Source organism: Ambystoma mexicanum, chromosome 1q (assembly GCF_040938575.1).
Source record: "Ambystoma mexicanum isolate Mex_15411 chromosome 1q, UKY_AmexF1_1, whole genome shotgun sequence".
NCBI lineage: Eukaryota > Metazoa > Chordata > Amphibia > Caudata > Ambystomatidae > Ambystoma > Ambystoma mexicanum.
In genome coordinates, this window is record NC_090922.1 from 170,567,261 (window position 1) to 170,587,371 (window position 20,111).

The following is a 20,111-nucleotide window of genomic DNA, read 5'->3' on the forward strand; positions in this document are numbered from 1 at the left end:
AGCACATAGAGAAGGAGCCATCTGAGAGTTTGGAGCCCACCAAGTCAAGTACATTGTCTTCAAAGCCAGAGGAAGAGACAGTTTGAAGAAGGAATGGATGATCCATAGTGTCCAAGGAGGCGGAGAGATCCATTGGGATGAGGATGGATGAGAGGTGGAAGTGGTGAGCAGTGGCAGGGTAGTTGACAACATGGATGAGAGCAGTTATTTCTGTGAATCTAGCACAAAGAGCCAATCATGACCAATTGTAAATACTGTATGTTTTTATGAATGCATGCATTACCAATTTTTCATTACCAATTTTTCTTTGAATTTGCCATGTCTGATGATTACTGTTTTGATGGCTAGATATGATTATGATTTTACTTTTTATGAAATAAAATACAATACCTGTACATCACAGGTTCTCAAAAAGCAATTGAATGAGTTATTCAATATTTTCTCTGAATACAATGGTTAGACTCTGGATGCAGTCTGCCCCCTTCACTCATTAGGGTATACTAATAGGATCTCCACCATCCATGGCAAAAAGGTATAAAATATATTTCTCCTCATTTAAAAAAAAAAATAATTTCGTAACAGGCCACTTTCTCTTTGATTCCAATGCCAAGGGATCAACGTATGTCACGAAGCCAACATCTATGATTCAACGGTTTTTATTACAACCAAGACAAAGCAAATAATTCAAATTGTTATAAACAACATAAAGCAAAGGATTCAGATTGATCAACGTCATGCGTCCATTTACTACTTTGATTCTCTGTACTTTCTTTTTTACCTTTCAGTCTGCTTGTACTGCCTGACCTGCAATTTTCAATTGGTGTTGTAATGTGATTGGCAGTGTGGCATGGATTTTAAATTTGTGTGTAACATTTGGTTTAGTTTGTTTATATTTAGTAAAAATGTGAATACAAAAAAAGGACACTAACATTCTTAGCGTATTAAGTGCCCTGCATATCGTTCTGAGCTTGCAGTGGTGGTTTCCTTGGTGTTAGTACAAGTTGTGAGGATAGTTTTCTACTCATTGGCTATGGCAAAACATGGACACCCCAATCTTGGTGCCTTGAATCATTTAAACAACATAGGCCAGGAGTCAGACTCTTTAAGATCTTCTGAAGCTGGCATAGGGCCCTGGTTTTGTCATACTTAACGCCTGTCTAGGCTGTTAGGGTCTTACCTTTGTGCTGCTTCTTCTCCACTAACATAGGATCTTCTCCAAGATCTAACCGCTGACAGGCCCCTTCACTTGCTGCACCTCACCTTTCCCCTTCTACTTCTTTCTCACTATGCCCTCTTCAATGTCCCAACATGCTGCAACTGGTTTCTCCTTCACCCCTTTCTCCTCTCTCTTATGCTGGTCTCTTTCTCCTCTTTCAGCTTAGTGTTTCTCACCTCCTCAATCTCTATGCGTATCTCCCTCTCCACACACAATTTCAACACTCTCTTCCTCCCTCAAGTTTTTCCTCCTCTGCCAACCTCAACGTTCTCCTCCCTCTCAATGTCCGTCTTGACCTCCTCTCTCTGTGGTATTCTCCTCTCCTCCTCATAGAGCCACCAGACATGTTCTCTTTCCAGTGTCTTCTTCTCATGCTCAACGTTCCTCTATCTCAGGACTTCTCCACTACCCCTTCTCAATGCGTCACTCCATCTTCTGTCTCTCTCTCTCTCGTTCTCTGGTCTTCTCCACTACTCCTTCATCACAATGCTTCTCTTCACTTCTTCTCAACCCTTTCTGCACCTTTCTTCTTTCTTCTTTTGAAGTGTCTTGATTCCTAAACTTCTTTGATCATTTCTTTTTTTATAAAGTTGACTATTTGTATCTAATATTTTGTTTTAGAAGTTGAACAGATAAGTCTGTTATAGCGGTTAGGTGATTTATGTCTTTGACCAACCAATGGTGACTATACCTATATTCCTTATTTTGGGCTGCTAAGCTGTTTGTTACATTTGAGGACAGCTTACTTGGAGTCAAGGATTCAAATCTTTTCCTATCTCTGTTGAAATTCACATTTTACAAGACGGTAAATATTAGATTGATTGACTGTTTTTCATTACTTTTGTAGATAATTCAAGAATGACGGTGCCTTTGCTCCAGAAGAATGCTTTTTTCTGAAATGCATTGTGTACTTTTTGAAGACCCCTAAAGTGGACCAACTTCATCACCTGACAAAGATGACAAATACTAATTTATTTGTTTCATTTTTTTTTATTCGTGCATTTTGGTAAAGAAACAAATGTGTTACACATTTAAAAATTCCAGATACAACAGAAAAAGGATAATCATAATACAATTAAACATAATACAATGCATATAAGTAAACACAGTTAAGAAGACAAATGCTGATTGTTTACTTCAGTGCATTAAAGAAAACACAAGCAATTTAAATCGAAGATACACCTAAAAACACATCCAAAATTCGGTTAATCAGTTAACAGACACTGGAAAATGCAATTTGGCACAGAGCTACACTCCACACATATACTGATTTTGTTTGTTGATCAACTCAATCCTTGCATATTGTCTATACAATTGTAAAATTCATGTTTTGAAATCAAGCCTTTTTGTTTGATACCATTGTGTTGTGGGATGTTTCAACCCACTCATCCAAGCCCTACAACAGTACTGTGCGGTGCTGGCTGCAGAAACATCAGAATGGCCACTGGAAAGCATGATGCTTGCTCAAAACCAGCCAAAAATCGCAGTGAAAAACAGGAACAATAGGCTGCCACCCACTTCTACCTATATTAGTGAGCACAGGAGGTCACTGCCTAAAACCACCATTGGGCTACACACACAGTAGCCTGGAACCACTTGGAAATAGCAATACTGATTGCCAAAAGCAACCCAGAGCTGTTTGGGAATTCATTTTCTTGATGTCAAAAATTGCTAAAATCATGGCTCACAAAACAATTAAAAAGTTCCCACCACCTTGTTGGGGGGTCATCATCATTCTCCCGCAAGAATCTACATGAATCTGAGGTCCACAGAAGTGCATCTATATTTGAACAAAGTATATTTTGAGGATTGCTTACTGGTAAGGCAGCTGTCAAAAATGGGTGCAATAATGGTGCTTGACACTGACCGACGCTAGCGTTCTAAATTCTGACAGGAGACCTGTATTTCTGAAGCTAAACAGGAAGCTGAGTTAGCTGAGACTTCAAAAGGCTGGCAGTTCATGGGAAGCCTTCACACCTAGCCTTCTCAGCAACAGCACAGGAAATCACATGGTCCTGTTGATTAAGAGGGAGGAGAATTTCCCTGCAGCCTGGAGAAACAAGACAAAGGATTCTTTCAGCTGAATAGGATATGCTGATTTGGGTGTGCCTGAACAACACTGCTCTGGGGGAAGGCAAGACATCTGATCTCTGAGTCAAGCCAAGTTTCTAGGGGGGGGGGCAAACGACTGTGGATTCAGAGAGTCCAGCAAATATATGTTTTATGAGAATACTGATAACTAGTTATACCAAGCGGACAAAAATGTACAATTTGGAGGTTCTTAATATGAAATATTCACTCACAATTTGAGGCTAAACTGGACGCTGTGGGATGTTCTGAGGCCAAGCCCCGTAATTATTAATATTGTGGGTGCAGTGTTTATGCTAGAAACCTAAGAACTTCCAGTAATATGCTCAGAGAGGGTGTGTACCTCCGTGTAAGATTTGATGCAAAATTAATATTGCGAAACCCATCAAAAGCGCAAAATGTTGTCATTTCTGAACCCAAGCTTGTAGAAACATGTGACGTGAACCAAACTGTACCTTAAGCAATCTGTCATGCAATTTAGGTAATATTAACAAGTGGGGTATATTGTAAATATGTGTTTTAGGAAAAAGAAGATATGCTGTACGGACACAAAGGGGAGTGTCCTTTCCTTGAGCCATAAAGATGATACCTGATGACTCATTCTGACTCACAACTCCGTTCTCCAGTCAGAGGACAGCAAATCCTTTAACCTATCAGGATCCTCAGTTGGTTGGGCATAGAAAGTCAGCCTCCACACCCACTTTGAGAACACATAAAAAGAGACTGCTGAGACCCAGATGGACACACTCATTTTTTCCACTACTCATTGATTCCTGCGCAGCACGCTGCCCGACCATATCCAGACAAAAACTCCAGACTCCTGAGGCTCCAGAACTTAGACTCCAGATAGACTCCAGAACCAAACTCTAGAACTAAACTCTAGAACCTTAAGCAGGGGCCAAACCCAAAAGCTGAACTCTTTTCAGGGGCCCCAGAATCCAGCAACCTAACCAAACTATTCAACAGGCGGGCGAACTGTTTGATTCTGGCTAGAACCCTGTACCAGAACCATATCCAGACCCAGAAAGCAGAGCTGTACCCAAAACCCGGCAGAACCAGACCAGACCGCTGTGCAGTGCTGATAGCAGACCAGAGGCCCCGCTGTGAGCAGAACCAGTGCCAGAGACCGCCCCGTGGCGAGAGAACTGCAGCCCAAACCTGACCAGATCTGTGACGAGGTTGATTCCCTTCCAAAACTAGGAGTGAGTATCTAGAACTGTCCAGAACCCATCTCTTGGTTTAAAGTAATCTTATTCAAACCATTTCAACCTGTCCAGCACTGCATAGAAATCGTGTGTCCATTCTGTGATTTCAAAGCTGCAAAAGTGTCATTTGTCATTCTGAAATCTTGACTTCATTTCTGAAAATCTACCTCCACAAAAACGTCTGTATCTTTTGAACCGTATGTCCTAGAAGCGAGATTTAACTGTCATATAGTTTCTCCATAATCGCGGTTTACGCATTCGGAAAAAGTGCTGCGAATTGCAATTTGGCTCAATTTCACCACTTGTAAAAATAGTTCCTTCTTGCTTTCCACTGCTGAAATTCGTTTTCACTCTGATAATCATTCATGAATCATTGCTAGTGTTGACCTGAACTAATTCAAAGTAGCTGTCACCTACCCTGAATCTCCTATAGGGAATTAAAATCATTTTTAGCATATTTTTCGCTTCATTGCAATCACATTTAAAAGTATTTGGCCTGTGTTTTAAAATCATCCCTGTTTCTCTAAGTTTGCTGGGGGGGGGGGACGGGAACTGAACTGCTTTTGATTGTATTCCTGAAAACCTGTGTGCCCTCATTTCCATCTCTTCATATTGCATAGGGGGGGAGTGAGTTGTCACAAGGGAAAAAGTGATCATATTATCTCTTGTTGAATCCATATTGAGTTTTATTTCTGTGCCTGCATTCTTTCCCATGTTGCATTTCCTTGAACCGTAAAAGTATTCTCTGCTACTTTATCCTTCCTATTCCTACTCCTTTCTGATTAAAGAGTTGTCGCTATTGTAATATTACCCAATACTGATCACTGTTCATATTCATAAGTGTGCTATCAAATATTAATTTATTCATAAAAGTGTGATATATATATATTGTTTAATTTTTCCAATAAACCTTTTAATTTGCAAAACAAACCTACTTCTTGGCTCAGTGAGGTCAGGGGGATTCAAAGAGAGGGGCGTTATATAAGGGTTTATCCTCCAGATTTAAGAACTTGACATAAAAATATATGAATAAGGGCTTCCATTGGGCATCCCAGACTAGGCATTGATTTAGTTGGAGTGCTTGATTGAAGTCACTTACAGTGTTTTGTACTGTTCTATATTAAGTGCTCTTTTATTATTTGTTAAATAAACAAAAACTATTTTCTTTTGAATTTATAACACTACCATTGTTAGTATACACTTGTTAATTACTTGTATTTTGGATTGTTCCCTGTGGAAGTACGACACTGTTTTGCAATGTTATTACTTGTGACTTCTGGCTTGGAGTCACTTAGTGTAAGCACCAACAATATTCATTTAAAAAAAACGAAATTTTTTAAATTCTCTGTGTGTGCAGATAACTACTTCTACTATTTTGTAAGCAAAGATCCTGCCATACATCTCCTTTGAAATCAAATGCAGCCTTATTTTTAAACTCCCCCTATTGGGAAAAGATGTCCTTTCCTACAGCATTATGTCACGACTCGCTCCCTTCGCTCCCGTTCCCGCCACTTGGGGGCATGTTTTGGGGCTTATTCCTTGCTGGACATTTCCTCCAAACCTAATGCCACAGTGCTGTAATGAATTGGGAGCACTAAATCCCTATTTTCCAAACTACTTCCCTTCCGGATCCATTCCAGGTTTTTGGCAGCCAGCATGCTTCTTTAACCAAATGACTGTGCTTCCCAGAATGCCTGGCCCACTGCTCCACCTCCACCCTTGCAGGACAAGGTTGGGTGGAGGATAGGCAACACCTGTGGCTGCAGGTGCAGCAGTCAGCACACCTGAGGCGTGTGCTCGTTAAACAGCTTTAAAAGCCTCAGTCTCACTTCAGTCCAGCGCTGGTCATCGTTTGCAGTGTTCCTGTTTTTGACTAGTCCCTGGTTCCTGGTTCTTTGCCTTTGTACCTACTTCCTTGTTCCTGTTTTCTTGTTTCCTCCGCCCTGAATTTCGGATTCATGCGCTAATTGATTTCTGCTCCCTTGATTTCCCTTTTTGTCTTCCTCTGTTTGCAGGCAGCTTTTCTCAGTGCTTTCCCCTTTTAGATGCACCCCAGTTTGTCTGTGTTCTATATTTCTTTGACTCTGTCCTTTGCTGCTGTTACCCATTTACCTTAGCCTTCCTCTTAGTTTAGTTTCCTGTCTTTTCCTTGGAGGGGTAGGGAGAAGTTTGCATAGGTTATTTCGTTTTTTCACTGCTCCTGATCCTTACTTTCTAGAGGATCCATTCCATGTTTTCCACTGCACTTCTGCATTTATTTTCCCTTTGATTATTAGGTGTGGTGTGCGGTAGTAGCTAGCTCCTGTGTGAATGCTTATGTTTTCCTCACTATTTTGTAAACACTATTCCCACTTAGGTATTTAGTTTTCCTTCCAGTCTCCGCCCTTGTCCTGCCGGGCTCTCCACATTGCAGCGGATCTCGCTCTGCTGCCTTCCAGCCTCCGCCCTTGCCCTGCGGGCTCTCCACATAGCAGCGGATCTCGCTCTGCTGATTCCCAGCCTCAGCCCTTGTCCTCTGGGCTCCCTGCCCGGCAGCCTGCCTCATTCCGGCTGCCTTCAGCCCTTGTCCTCTGGACCTCCCTACTTCTCCCATTGCTGTTATAGCCTTTCTGGGTCCCAGATTCATCTACAGGATTCGTGGGCTAGCTGACATTCAAGAGGTGTATCTCGTCCTCGTGAGTACAGTTCCTAAGTTCCCTTATGTAATACCATCAAGAGTGTTAGTACACAGATCCTGTCATTGCTGGCCCTCCACGTGGGTTTAGCGCTGTCAGTACCTGTAACAGCAATTGGGGGTAAGGTGCTTGCCGACTTTCCTCGCGGTCAGGTGCTTACCCCACATCCCTTTTCATATATTGGTTTTGATGTCACACTCTATTTTGCACTCCTGGGTTCTAGCATACCTGAGTCGTTGTTCCTGGGTGCACATTTCCCTTGCCATATTCGCTGCCTTAGTACTCGCCTGACTAATCCTGACACATTAACAGCAGATCCAAACTGATTTGTGTACCTGTTGGTTCTCACATGAGAAACGTCAAGTCCTCTTTGAAATTCACAAGATAGCTTCTTAGTAGTGAGAGCAATACACCCTTCCTGATGCCACAAGTGGTGTTTTTGTAATCAGGTAAGGGGGTAAAGGGGCCTGCTGGATGGTTCAAAAGAGGTGGGTTCCCCATCTTCTGAAAGGGGATCTGCATTGTACACTCGAACTTCAGGGATACCGGGGGAGTAGGATTTTGCATTTGAAGCTACCCGTTCACCCTGGTTGAAAGGTTTCTCTCTCCCTTTTAACTTGACCCCTCTAGAACATGTACCTTGACCATTTGGTGAGTTATCTCTTTTCAAGCCATTCTTCTGCTTTATCTCCTCCAGTTCTTTACAGTCAGGGCTTAACAAGGTTCTTGGCGTGGCTCATGCGCATATGGCTGGTGATGGACTGGGGGCCTGGGGGATGCTCATTTTAACACCTGCAGGCCCGGTATCACAGAGTTGGCTCCTGTCCGTCCAGGAGGTCCTCTCAATCCAATCACCCAGCCTCCATTAAGTGACTTCAAACCTGACTCCTGTTTATTGGGAATATCCAATGATTTGATCCGTGAGATGTTTCTTTAAGCAGTATTAGTACCCGGCGCAGGTTATTGTTAGTGTAATAAATGCACTGATTGGTGCATTTGCGATCCTACAAGACAGTAAGCCCGCACACGCTGTTACGCTGTTGCGCGTCCCTCGCGCCAGTGTTCACTTTTTTCCAGGCCATCATGGAATGGGAGTGTAGTCCCTTCTCCCTGTTCCATGGTGGGCATTTGTTAACTTTTTTTCTATTTAATTTAATGGCCGCCATTGAAAGGGAGTAGGGACTACTTGTAGTCCCTTCTCCGCTACCATGGTGGCCATTTTCTTTGTTTTCTATGGCCGCCACGGAAAGAGAGAACGGACTGCGATTTCCAGTCTGCGGTAGCCATTTCTTTACTTTTTCTTTTTTTTCGCTTGTGAAATGAATCGCATCTTGCAGCCAGAAAAAAAACCACCATTAGTGTCCCGGGTCTAACGGGCCAGGGTACTAATGGCAATACTGTATAAGTTTATGTCACCGGGGCGGGGCAATCACTACGCTACGCTCTGGCATGTAACGATGGTCCCCGAGGGCATTAACTTATGCGATAATGGCCCACCGGCTTGGGGCATATTGCCTGAATAAAACCTACAGTTGGCCTGCCAAATCCTCATGGAAGAAAAATGTTCTCTGCAATGATTATTTGCTACTGGCCTTAATGTTACTTTATTTATCTATTTATTTATTTTAATTTTTATAATGCGCTACATGCCAATGGGCCTCAGAGGGCACAAGTAACAAAGACAACATTCCACAGTGGGTCAAACAGTTCACAGTGGGGTTTAATCTGTATGTGTATCTTGATTTAGACTTCTTTAATTGTTTTGTCTTTGAAAAGTTAACCTTTTTGTGTATGTGTTCACAGGCGTCAAGCATTTCTTTTGCTCGAACTAATCAATTTATTCAGCTATGGAACAATTCAGAAGACAATGATCTGTCATCTTACCTTACCGTTTCATTTTTTTGTCACTCCCCTTCAGGTTTGGCTGTTTTTTCATAATTTAAAATTCAGCAAAACAAATGGGTTCTGTTTCTCAAAATATTATACTGGAGCGAATTGGAAGAAGACTGTGAGCATCTGAGATGTGCACCTGCGATCTTATACTGTATTCAGAATTCATGAAACTAGAGCAGATATTGAGATGCTTGACACATTTGTGAGATGCTCACATACTCAGCGTGCCAACAGAGGTGAGGCTGCTTTTAAGTGTGCCATTATTAAAGCCGCTCTTGGTGCCGCTTGTTTTTAATATTCTGCTGCTGAACTGTTTTAACTGTCTATTTGCTTCACATATAATTAACTTACCCTACTGCACTAGCTCTCTGACAGCGTTGCTGTTTCTGTTTATTTCATGTAAGGACGCTGCACACAGGCAGTCCTCTTTCCATGTCTGCAAGGGGGCAGACTTCTGCTCCACCCCATCGCTCGACCAGCATTTATGTGCCGACCTGACTGCCCATGCAGCAGGCATGCCGTTTGCCTGCCAAAGGCTCATTTACGGCGAGCCTGTCTCTGCCCATCTGTGCAACGGTTGGGCCGGCAGGCAGGACTGCCTATGCTAGGAGTGAGCTTCTGTCCCTGGCACCGACATCTATAATATTTCCTTATGGGTGGCAGTTTACCCTGCCAACATTTACCACTCAGAATCAACCTGCTGTGTCTCTTCTATTACTTAACACCCGCTCGCTTACGGCTCATGCTGCCAAGGTATCCCACCTGCTCACTGACCGCTGTCCCTCCTTGTTGGTCCTTATGGAGACCTGGCTCCAGGAGTGTTCAGCTCCTGTCCTTGCCCAAAAGATTCCGGATGATTATAAGATCATCCATATTGATAGGCCACCTCCCCAATATGGGGGAGGGGTTGCTGTTATTTTTAGGTCTGATCTTCTGTGTTTTCAGCTTTCCAGTTCTCATGCTTTAAATATAGAGTCCCTGCTGTTCAGATGTGCTTTCTCCCTGACTTTTATATGCCACTTGTTGGTCATATATGGTCCCCTGGTCCGTCTGTTGACCTATTATAACCTCTCGTTGACCTTATTGCTGAATTACAAGCTACGTATTCCAACTTAATAGTACTGGGTGACCTGAATCTAAAATGTAATGCTCCTATGACATCTGTTCTTGATCTGTTTTTAGATAGTCTAAGGGATTTAGACCTTCCCCAGCAAGTAGCTGTACCCACTGATAAGCATGGCAACACGTTAGATGTTGTTTTTGACAACACTGCTTACCTCTCTCTACAATTGATCGAGCCCATGACCTGGACTTATCACTACCTAGTCACTTTTATAGTTCAGGTCACCTCTGCCACCCCAAGACTCGTCCTGAATTGGTCTGGCACCGCTGTTGGCAGTCGGCTTATTTATAGTTGTTGACCCGCACTGTCAAAGACAATTGTATGACAGCTACAGTCCCCTCTATGTCCCTTCTTACCGCTTCTCTTCTGATGGCTGCTCATGAAGTCGCCCATTTACACCTCTTGCAACCATAGAGATTACCCCCGGAACCTTGGTTCTCACATCAGCTGCCATCTGCTCGCCTGGACGTTAGGAAACTTGAGCGCAAGTGGCACTCTAAGTATTAACCTTTTGACCGCCCCATTTTTAGGGCGATGGTTTTGGATTACTCTGGAGCTATCATAATGGCTAAGAAAGCATACTTTGCGCAAAAAATTGAGAATACCTTAAACCAGCCTAAGGCTCTTTTTACGGTCATCAAGTCTCTATCTTCCGCTTCCAAATGCACTCCCACTGTGATACCAATGCAGGAGCTATGTGACTCTCTATCGGAATTTGAAATTAATAAGGTAGCCACCATTCATGCTAACATCGCAGTCAACCTCTCTACTGCAGTCCCTTCTCTTGCCATCAAGGGTTTGCATAGCCCCGGTCCCACTCTGGCATTTTTCCGATCTTCAGCATGGACCTGGTACATAACGCAATGCTTTAAGTCTTATGCCCCCTTGGTTCCGCTACCTTTGGCAGTAATGAAGGAGGTCTTGGTTTGTCTCCTCAGTGAAATCACCATGGCCGTGAACAGTTCTCATCAGTTGGGGTATATCCCCCCTGAGCTGAAAGCTGCCTTGGTCATACCTCTGTTGAAGAAGCCTTCTTTGGACTCCACTCTCCCTTCCAACTTTCGGCCTATTTCCCTTCTTCCTTTTCTGATGAAGCTTCTTGAATCACTGGTCTCCCCTATTCTGTCCTCTTTTCTTGAGTCTTCTAATTTCCTTGACCCAGCCCAGTCTGGTTTCCGCCCGGGTAGAGCTAAGGAGAGTGTTCTGGTCTGCATCCAGGACGACATGGCCAGGCTGGTTGACACCCTCCCGTCTGAGCCAGATTGGTGTTTCGGGTCAGGTACTTGCTTGGTTTCTATCTTTTCTGTCGGATAGGTCTCAAACACTCTCTCTTCCCCCGTTCACTTCTAAGGCCTGCCACCTCAGCTATGGTGTCCCTCAGGGGTCTGCTTTGTTGCCCATTCTGTTTAATATCTATATCTTCCTGTTAGTGTGCCTCACCCGCTCTCTCGGTGTCAGGTGCTATTCATATGCTGACAATACTCAGCTGCTGATCCATCTTGATCTTGATCAGGCAGAGGTAGCGGCATGCTTGAATAAGTGCCTGGCGGCCATAAGTGAGTGGATGGGCCACAACTGGTTGATGCTGAATGGTGACAAAACAGAGGTGATGGTGGTAGGCTTCCCCCTGTCCCTTCACTCTGCATCTCCTCCTTTTGGCCCTCTTCTCTAGGCCCACTCCTGGTGCCCTCTACCAAGGTTAAAAACCTGGGGGTCCTTATGCCTAACAATTTGTCAATGGCAGCTCAGGTAACAGCGGTCTTTCAGACCGACCATCTTCAATTGAAAATACTGAGAAACCCATCTGATCCCAGACACACTTCGTCCCCCTGTGGTAGCCGCCATGATCATGAGTACGTTGGATTACTGCAACTCTCTATATCTGGCTCAGTCTAAGGGGCTGGTAGGTTGGCTGCAATGCCTCCAAAATATGGCGGCTCGGGTGGCATCCGGGTCCCCATATGGGGCCCATATTACCCCTGTACTGCGTTTCTTGCACTGGCTCCCGGTGGTCCAAGGCATCCAGTTCAAGACTCTGTGCATCGTGCACCACTCTCTCTATGACCAGGGAGCGGAATACCTGCACACTAAGTTTGTACGCTATGTTCCCAACCACCGCTTGCGGTCTGCTGCTTCTGGGCTGCTCTCTGTGCCATCTTTTCGCCTCACTCGGTTGGGGGGTTGGGCATTCTCCGTGGCTGCCGCTCAGCTCTGGAATGCCCTCCCTCTCTCACTGAAGCTATTGCCCAACCATCTGTCTTTTCGAAAGGCTCTAAAAACGCTTCTGTTTTGATTTTGTGATGCTGTTTCGCTTCTTTGTTCTGGCCTCTTGGCTCCTCCCTCTCTAGCGCCATGATGCCACTGTGTCACCGTGCGCTTTATAAAATCACATAACATAACATACCACACAAATTTGAATCATATAATTTTCTCAAATGCATCTCAGTGATGTTCACATAATACGAATCATAGAGGTTTGGTCAATTACATCTCAGAGAAGCTCACATGTAAATATACTTCACAAAGCACTGCTCTAGTGGGTCTCAGGCATGATTAAGGCATCTCCAGATTTACTTCAACTTACGACTCTGCAAACAACCTATAAGGAAGCAGGTGTGTGTTTCAGATGCCTGGGGTGTCTCTTAATTTGCTGCAGTGCAACTCTGCGTGAATGAGGTCCATGATGTTCAAGGAGATGCCACTGTCCAGCATAAAATGTGACTTATGTTTACCACCCTTAGGTGAAAGGCACAGCATTTTTGGCAGGTCTCTCTTCACGCATCAGTTATAGGGACCTGCCGATCATGTGCAGGATTCACTGCAGACAGAAGAATTAAGATGGAGTAACTAAAAGGCTGCCATGTCTCCAGGAAGTACATATACATCATGCTATTAACTATGTTGCGACCATTCATGATGTTTGCCTGGAATTTGTTTTTGCCCTTTATCAGCCTTTTCACTGCCTCTATAAAAACACTATTGTTCAATAGCTCTACATCTGGTCTGAGATGCATTTCATTGCATTCAGCTAGGGACATCACAAGACTGCCAAGAATGAATCTGGCCATGTGGTGTAGTCACCTACTCTCTCCTAGTTTGTACGAGTGTCCACTGTTCTGTTTGATTTCTCTTTTGTTCCGCCGTAGATTTTGCATTCTGACAAATGACCCCAATAGCAGGACAATTTACGTCATGCAAGTGTGTTTGACAATAGCTGTAGCCTTTCTTGCTTCCTGCATTTTCTGACTTGGATGGCACTTACTCCTTGATGCCCAAATGGTAGACATGTCCTGTCTGTGAATCTTTCTTGGCTAAATTAACAAAGCTTTCTCTTTTCTTCCTGGTGTCCTCTGTGACTCTGTTTGTGTAGATATCTCTTCCTTGCCTTCTTCTCTCACCATTAGATATATGTTAAGTTATCTTATGTTATGTCATGATATTGGCACCATTGCCATGTTCATGGTCTCCAGGTGCTCACAACGGAAGGATATTCATAAGAATTTTCTGAGGAAAGACTCAATGATACATGGATGTATTTCCTCCTCGTCTGTGAATTATTTCAATTTACAATGGCTAATACATTTTCATAATTGTTAATACATTGTGGTCTTGCTCTCCCCTTGTCCTGTGCATGCTCAACGCAATGCTTACCTCTCGTAATTGCAATTCTTCCCTCAGACCATTGTAAGTTTCTTCTTTTTCTATTGGAAGTGTTTTGTGGGAACTTGACCTTTACCAACTTTCGATAATTTATGATCAATACTCGATTCTCTTCCCTGGATTCCTCAAGGACTTCTATGAAATGATCAAGGGACCTCAACTTTTAATTACATCTTATCCATTGACATTTCATTTTTAAGTGCCTCATGTCACAAGGAGGAGGAGAAAGTTAAAGTGGCAGTCGGAGGAGGCTAGATCATTTGGTCACCATTTATACTTTCAAGTATAGGATCTAACATATAAATTGAGGTTTCATGTTGGGCTTCATGCCGTAGTCTAGCCTCTGAACATGGGGCTAGGTTTCATACCTATGCTACTCCATGTTGTCTTGCTTCCAAGCCAACTGTGTTGCCCCAGAGCTATCCTCCCAGCCACGTACTGTCCGATATATAGTTGAAACTGTGCAGGCAGAAGTGAATTCACTCAAGTGTGTACCCTCTACTTCTCTTATTTTGTCTGCACATGATGGATTCAGAAATGTCATTGGTTTGTTATCAATTGGAGCTCTCTTTAAGATATAGGCATGTGTTATTGTCCATGTCTAATCATAATGTGACAAGGAAAGTGAAGACTGTTTTGCATTTCATTTGCACAGAGCTTGCTCATATAGAAACATAAGACTGTGTTGGATAACATGATGACTAATGACTGCCAGACACATGCACCATTCCAGTTTATTGTGTTCTCTTGACGCACAGAGCATAAAGGAGCCTCATTTTGAGCCAGGCATAACGCGAATAAAAGGTGCAAAAGATTTACATCATGCCACATTTTCATGGATTTGTATGGTGGAGAGGAGGGGCAGAATGTGACTTACGTTTCCACTGCCTCCCTTCCTCTCCACCAAGCAAATCCTCCATCACTTGCCCCAGCATGCATTATGATGTTGGCACAAATGCTGGGGACACCACTGGAATCCATTGTAAACTCTGCCTGCCACGCATAGATGGCAGGCAACGTTTACTCAATTTGCATGTATGCCGCCTTTTACCTTGCACTTTTGCACATCATATTGCAAATGACATATTTTGGCACTGGGGTCTCCTGTACATTGCACTGCAAATGAAACAGGTCCCTGCTGTCTAAATACAGGGGAAGTGAATATGAGCTCCACAGTGTCTCCAGAGTTACCCACAATTCTCAATGCATGGTGCTCAAATTGCAGGGTGAGATGAAGCCCAAAGCAATGCATGAGACAAAAAGAAGTATTTGTACCAAGGATTGCCCTCACTTTTCAAATTAGGATTGCATTTTATTTGTATTTTCAATGTTACATCATCCACGTGTATCGATGCAGACTTTTTTGACAATGTGTCCTATTGAAAGGCCTATATTCCATGAATAGGGATAAGGGATATACAGTCCTTGCACATGTGGCACCCTACGACAAGAGGTGTAACACAAACTGAGGGGGCCCTCTGAAAAGTGTGCTCTGGGGCTCCAAAGGTACCTTCCATCACGATGCACCCCTTTCTGGGGGCGGGGGTCTGGATAGTCAGGGCTCCATTGTGCCGCAGATAGCTACATGGGTAGCCATTAGGCCACAAGGTCCGACCTATAGTCTTGGTGTAAATTAGTGGCATACAGGGTGCAAAAGGTACTGACCGAAGAGCCAGAGCCAAGATTGGGCATTGCACCGGTGGAAACAGGGAACATTCATGGGAACGAGGGAAGGTGAAGCAGGAATACTCTTGTTTTCTAGAAGAACCACACTTACCTGGCCACTTAATGAGGGACGAGATGAAGTAATCACTGTTAGGTGAACATGTAAAGTAAGATGTAGTGCGGGAATTGGGAAAATGAAAATCTAACACTAATGGTATTCGCCCAGCCCGAGTAGGAAAGTGGACCTTTACATAAGTAGAGTTTATCAATGTATGAGCTGTAAATATATTTCATTCATTTGTATCTTTCGTGCTATTTAATAAATATAGGGGCCGATTCATGGAACAAATGTGTGCCGAAAATCATGCCGCAAGCTGGCGCCAGCGTGAAAAAGCAAGCGCACGCACAGGCATGCGATTCATGGAAGGCCCTGCGTGTGTTGTCCCCGGGATGTGCGCCAAATCCTTGCGTGGCGCACACGGGCGCACACGTTATTGCAAAATCGAGAATGCTGTGCGCAATGGGAAAGTACTGCACGGAAATACATGGAACGCGCACACGCACGCGACCAACACGTATTCATGGAATCGAATAGGGGAATCCCGCGCACGGCCAAAGACACACACAGGCCTGAACACGTCCGCCACACGAAGGCAGGCGGTAGCGTCCCTGCGCATTACAAAAGTGCGTGCAAACAATAAACACGTATATACAGCCATGATGAATGTTCCATTCTGTGACCCCCTAGGAGAAATGACGTGTCACGCAATGCTCAGACATCCCAAAAAAGCATGAAAAATAGATCCCCGACCCCTGTAGCCCACGTGCATGTAAAAAAACACACACAGTATGCTGTGGCAGCCTGGAACACAAAAAAAGCATACGTGATCAACACGCGGGCTAGTATGCCCAGAAAAAAGGGCTACGTGACCAACCGGGACAACCGCAGTACGAAAAATAGCATCTGTGCGACTCACCGTCTGCCTTGCGTGTAGAAGAAGAATGCGTAGCCAACACCCACGCCAAGAGAAGAAGTACGCACTGTATCCGCTGTGACATAATCGCATGTTTACCCCAACGTCTGGAAAACACACGCACCGCTTCCCATGAAAAGCACGTACAGAGCGATGGAAACCCACATGGGACCTTCAACCCGTGCCAGGGAAATGCCAGCGCGCATGTTATGTCACCTACGCGCTTATGCGCCAAGGGCTTTCCTCGAATTACACGCTGGCATGCTGTTTTTTCACGTGCCAAATCACTCCGTATCAAGCTGGCCATGCGACAACACACGGAAGACCACGCTCCTGCCCAGAAGGCCGAATTACTGCCCCCCCAGAGCCCCAAGCAGCCTCCCATGAGCCATCTGCTTCTGCCTGCCTGCCTGCTGCACCATGCCCTGCCATTTGGTCCCTGCACATCTGCCATCTCCAGGGGTCCAGTTTCTGTGACCACCCCTGCTGGAACAGAGGACTCCCGACCGGTATTCCATTGCTCCACAGGCCAGGCCCAGGACCCAGTTGCCCACCCACACCTGCCTCGGGGGTTGCCATGTCCGACACAACACCATCTGGCACCAGTGGCAACCCCCCAGTTGAGAGGCAGAAGGCTGCCAGCTTCACTTCCAATGAAGTTGGCATCCTGGTGGAGAAAGTCCTGGGGCATTATGATGCCCTTGTCATGATGCCTGCCCCCGGGAAGCCAGACCAGGCCCAGCAACCCCGGAAGCAGACATCATGCCATTTAGAGCATACCCAAAAACCCCAGTTAGGGGCTGTTTGGGTGCAGTCCTGGCACCTATGGCGCCAGGCTCATAAGGATAAAGTCAGTCCTGGCGCCATGGGCGCCAGGCTCATTTCAGAAAACTTACCTAATGCAGACCATGCTGCATACTCACCTGGTGCAGACCATGCTGCACGAAGCCACAAGCCAAATGGGGCTTAGGAGGGACTATTTACTTAAGGGACTACTTTTTTCTCGGGTGGGGGATGTGGAAGAATACTTACCTGGGACTTCTTCCTAGGCTATTTAAACCACGCCCAGACAGCCGCACGTGCTTTGTGTTATTCTGCATCCAGCAGCGTAACGCTCACCGTGCCTGCAGCAGCTTCCAGTCTTCTGCCACGCCCGTTTCAAGCCCGGAGCTTCTAGAAATAAGAAGAAAGAAGGAGAAGAGGTTAGAACTGGAGCATCACAGTAATCCTTACCTGAATCCTTGATCCATCACGCACTCGAGCTGGAAGCAAGAAGTCACACGTGCGTCGCCTCGCATCTCGCGGCGCCACGCTGAACTCACTGGCCTTCTCTGCATCTCCGCATTCCATCGCGATCTTCAGCATCTCCCGGCTGCTTGCCTACACCTAGGGAGACAAGAACAATAAGGTTAGCTAAGGGAAAACAAAAGGACAAGTAAGCAAGCTACCCCCAAAGACTTACCGGATTACCACAGGGGATACTCACCTCATCTCGGGTCGGTGCAGTTAACTCTGCATCACCGCCGCACCCCGGCCCCTAAGGGAAAACCACTGGACATTACAAGCTACCCCCCAAAGACTTACCTGATTTACCGCAGGGGGAACTCACCTCATATCGGGTTGGCGCAGTTAACTCTGCATCATCGCCGTACCCCGGCCCCTAAGGGGAAAACCACTACAGACTTACCTGACTCTCACCAACTGCCCTTTGGACTCTCCGTGGTGGTTAAGTTGGTAACCTACAAGGAATCAGAAAGAGTGAAGATCAGACATTTGAACTCTTACAAACTATTGGATCCTAGAGTCAATACTGGAACTCACCAATTCCCCCACGCCAGTGAAGTAACTGGTCATCTACGCGCCCCTGCACTCGATGCAGGATGGAGAGCCCACCTTTCTAAACCATCAGGTGAGAACAAGAGGGAACATCGGGAGTGGTCAGTGGGCAGACAACGGGAGTGGAAGGTGGGTTAACGCTCGAATTACGGGAGGTTAATTCCCTTTCTCCTTTGCAGAAAGATATTCATACGAGCCGACAAACGAAGAAAGTGGGGTTGTCCAGTCAGTCATCTCGGCTCTACGTGGCACCAGGCCGGTCCAGATCGACGTCCCCGTGGGAACCAGGTGAGCGTAACAGCCCTCTTCACACCATCGCACACCGACAAGGAAGGACAGAGGAGGATCTGGACGGACATAGTGGGTGCCATCAACGTGGAGGGGTTGGCACCCCGTGACATCAAACACGTCCAGAAGCACTGGGATACAAGTCCACGACCCTCAAGAAGACCTGGCGCCTCTTAGACTGTCACTCGCAGTCGCGGTCATCACCACGACTGGCGATTTCTTCCGCGTTGGAGTTTGAGAGGACGTAGAGGAGGATTACCTTAGTCATTTTTCTGTGTTTCGCTCCGCAGCTCCGAACGCGGGACGCGACGCTGCCGGGAGTATTTAAATCCCCGCCTCCCGGCAGGTCGTTGTGTTGCAACCCTCCTCTGTTGGTTACTTTTCGACTCTGGGTCCTTCGCTCTTCCTCTACACCTCGCTTTGGAATTTCTCAGGGGATTTTCCCCTTGGATACTTTACTCCGGGGTTCCGGCTTTTCAGAACACCGTACTTGTTTCCCTTTTTCTTCGCCGCCGTCCCTGGGCGGCACTAGCTGTGCTTTTTTCTCCGGCGCACTCTCTCTCTCTCTCTCTCTCTCTCTCTCTCTCTCTCTCACTTTTTCTCCTGTTCCCTCACCTTGCTCTTTTTGGTCCAGTCAGCGTGAGGGTTCCTTCCGTGCTCCTCCGCAGTGCTTTCCTGGAACATTATCGACCTCCACTGCAGCCTCCTCAGCCGCTGCCTTCTCCGCCAGCGCTTCAGGCCTACTGCTATTGTTGGACTTGGACATTTATTGCCCCCGTCAGTTGTTGGAGATCCTTTGCTTCCTTCTTTTCATCTGGGAACAACTGGCCTTCACCGACAAGTCTTGGCATCTCTTATCAGGGTTTTTTCCCCTTTGCAGGTTTTTCCCTGCATTTTCTGGCTTGGTCCCGGAAAGGAGGTCACTGTGCCGCTGTTCTCACCCAGCGGCCACAGTGGCTTCTCCCCGTGACAAGCCCACGCATCAGAAAAGAGAGAGAGACTACCTGGCACGTCGAGGACTGCAAGGAACCATTGACTCGGAAAGCTCAGGTGAGGAGAACGTGGGTACAGGGGAAACTCAGCCAAGGGTACTTGTCAAGTCACATAGACGCAGCAGATGCCGTGGGGCGCCGGGGCCAGCTTACCAACCAGCAGATGAGGGTCCTGAAGCACATTCGCCCAGTGCTTCACCACCAGATCCGCAGAATGCTCGTCTGGAGTCGAGCAGTAAGTGGCCATGCATTGCTGTGTGAAACAGGGCATGTTGCAGTGTGCCGGTAGTTAGCTATTTGCCTGTATGTGTGACATGGGCCATGTATGGATGTGTGTGTGCAGGGACATGATGGTGCTGCATGTGAGACCAGTCATGTGTGAACCACATGGATGGTGTATTTGTTACAATGCAACATGCAGAGCAGCATGCGGAATGCACACATGAATGCATGCCTGTCTCTGTTCTTGGACATGGTTGGGGTGTGAGAGATGGGT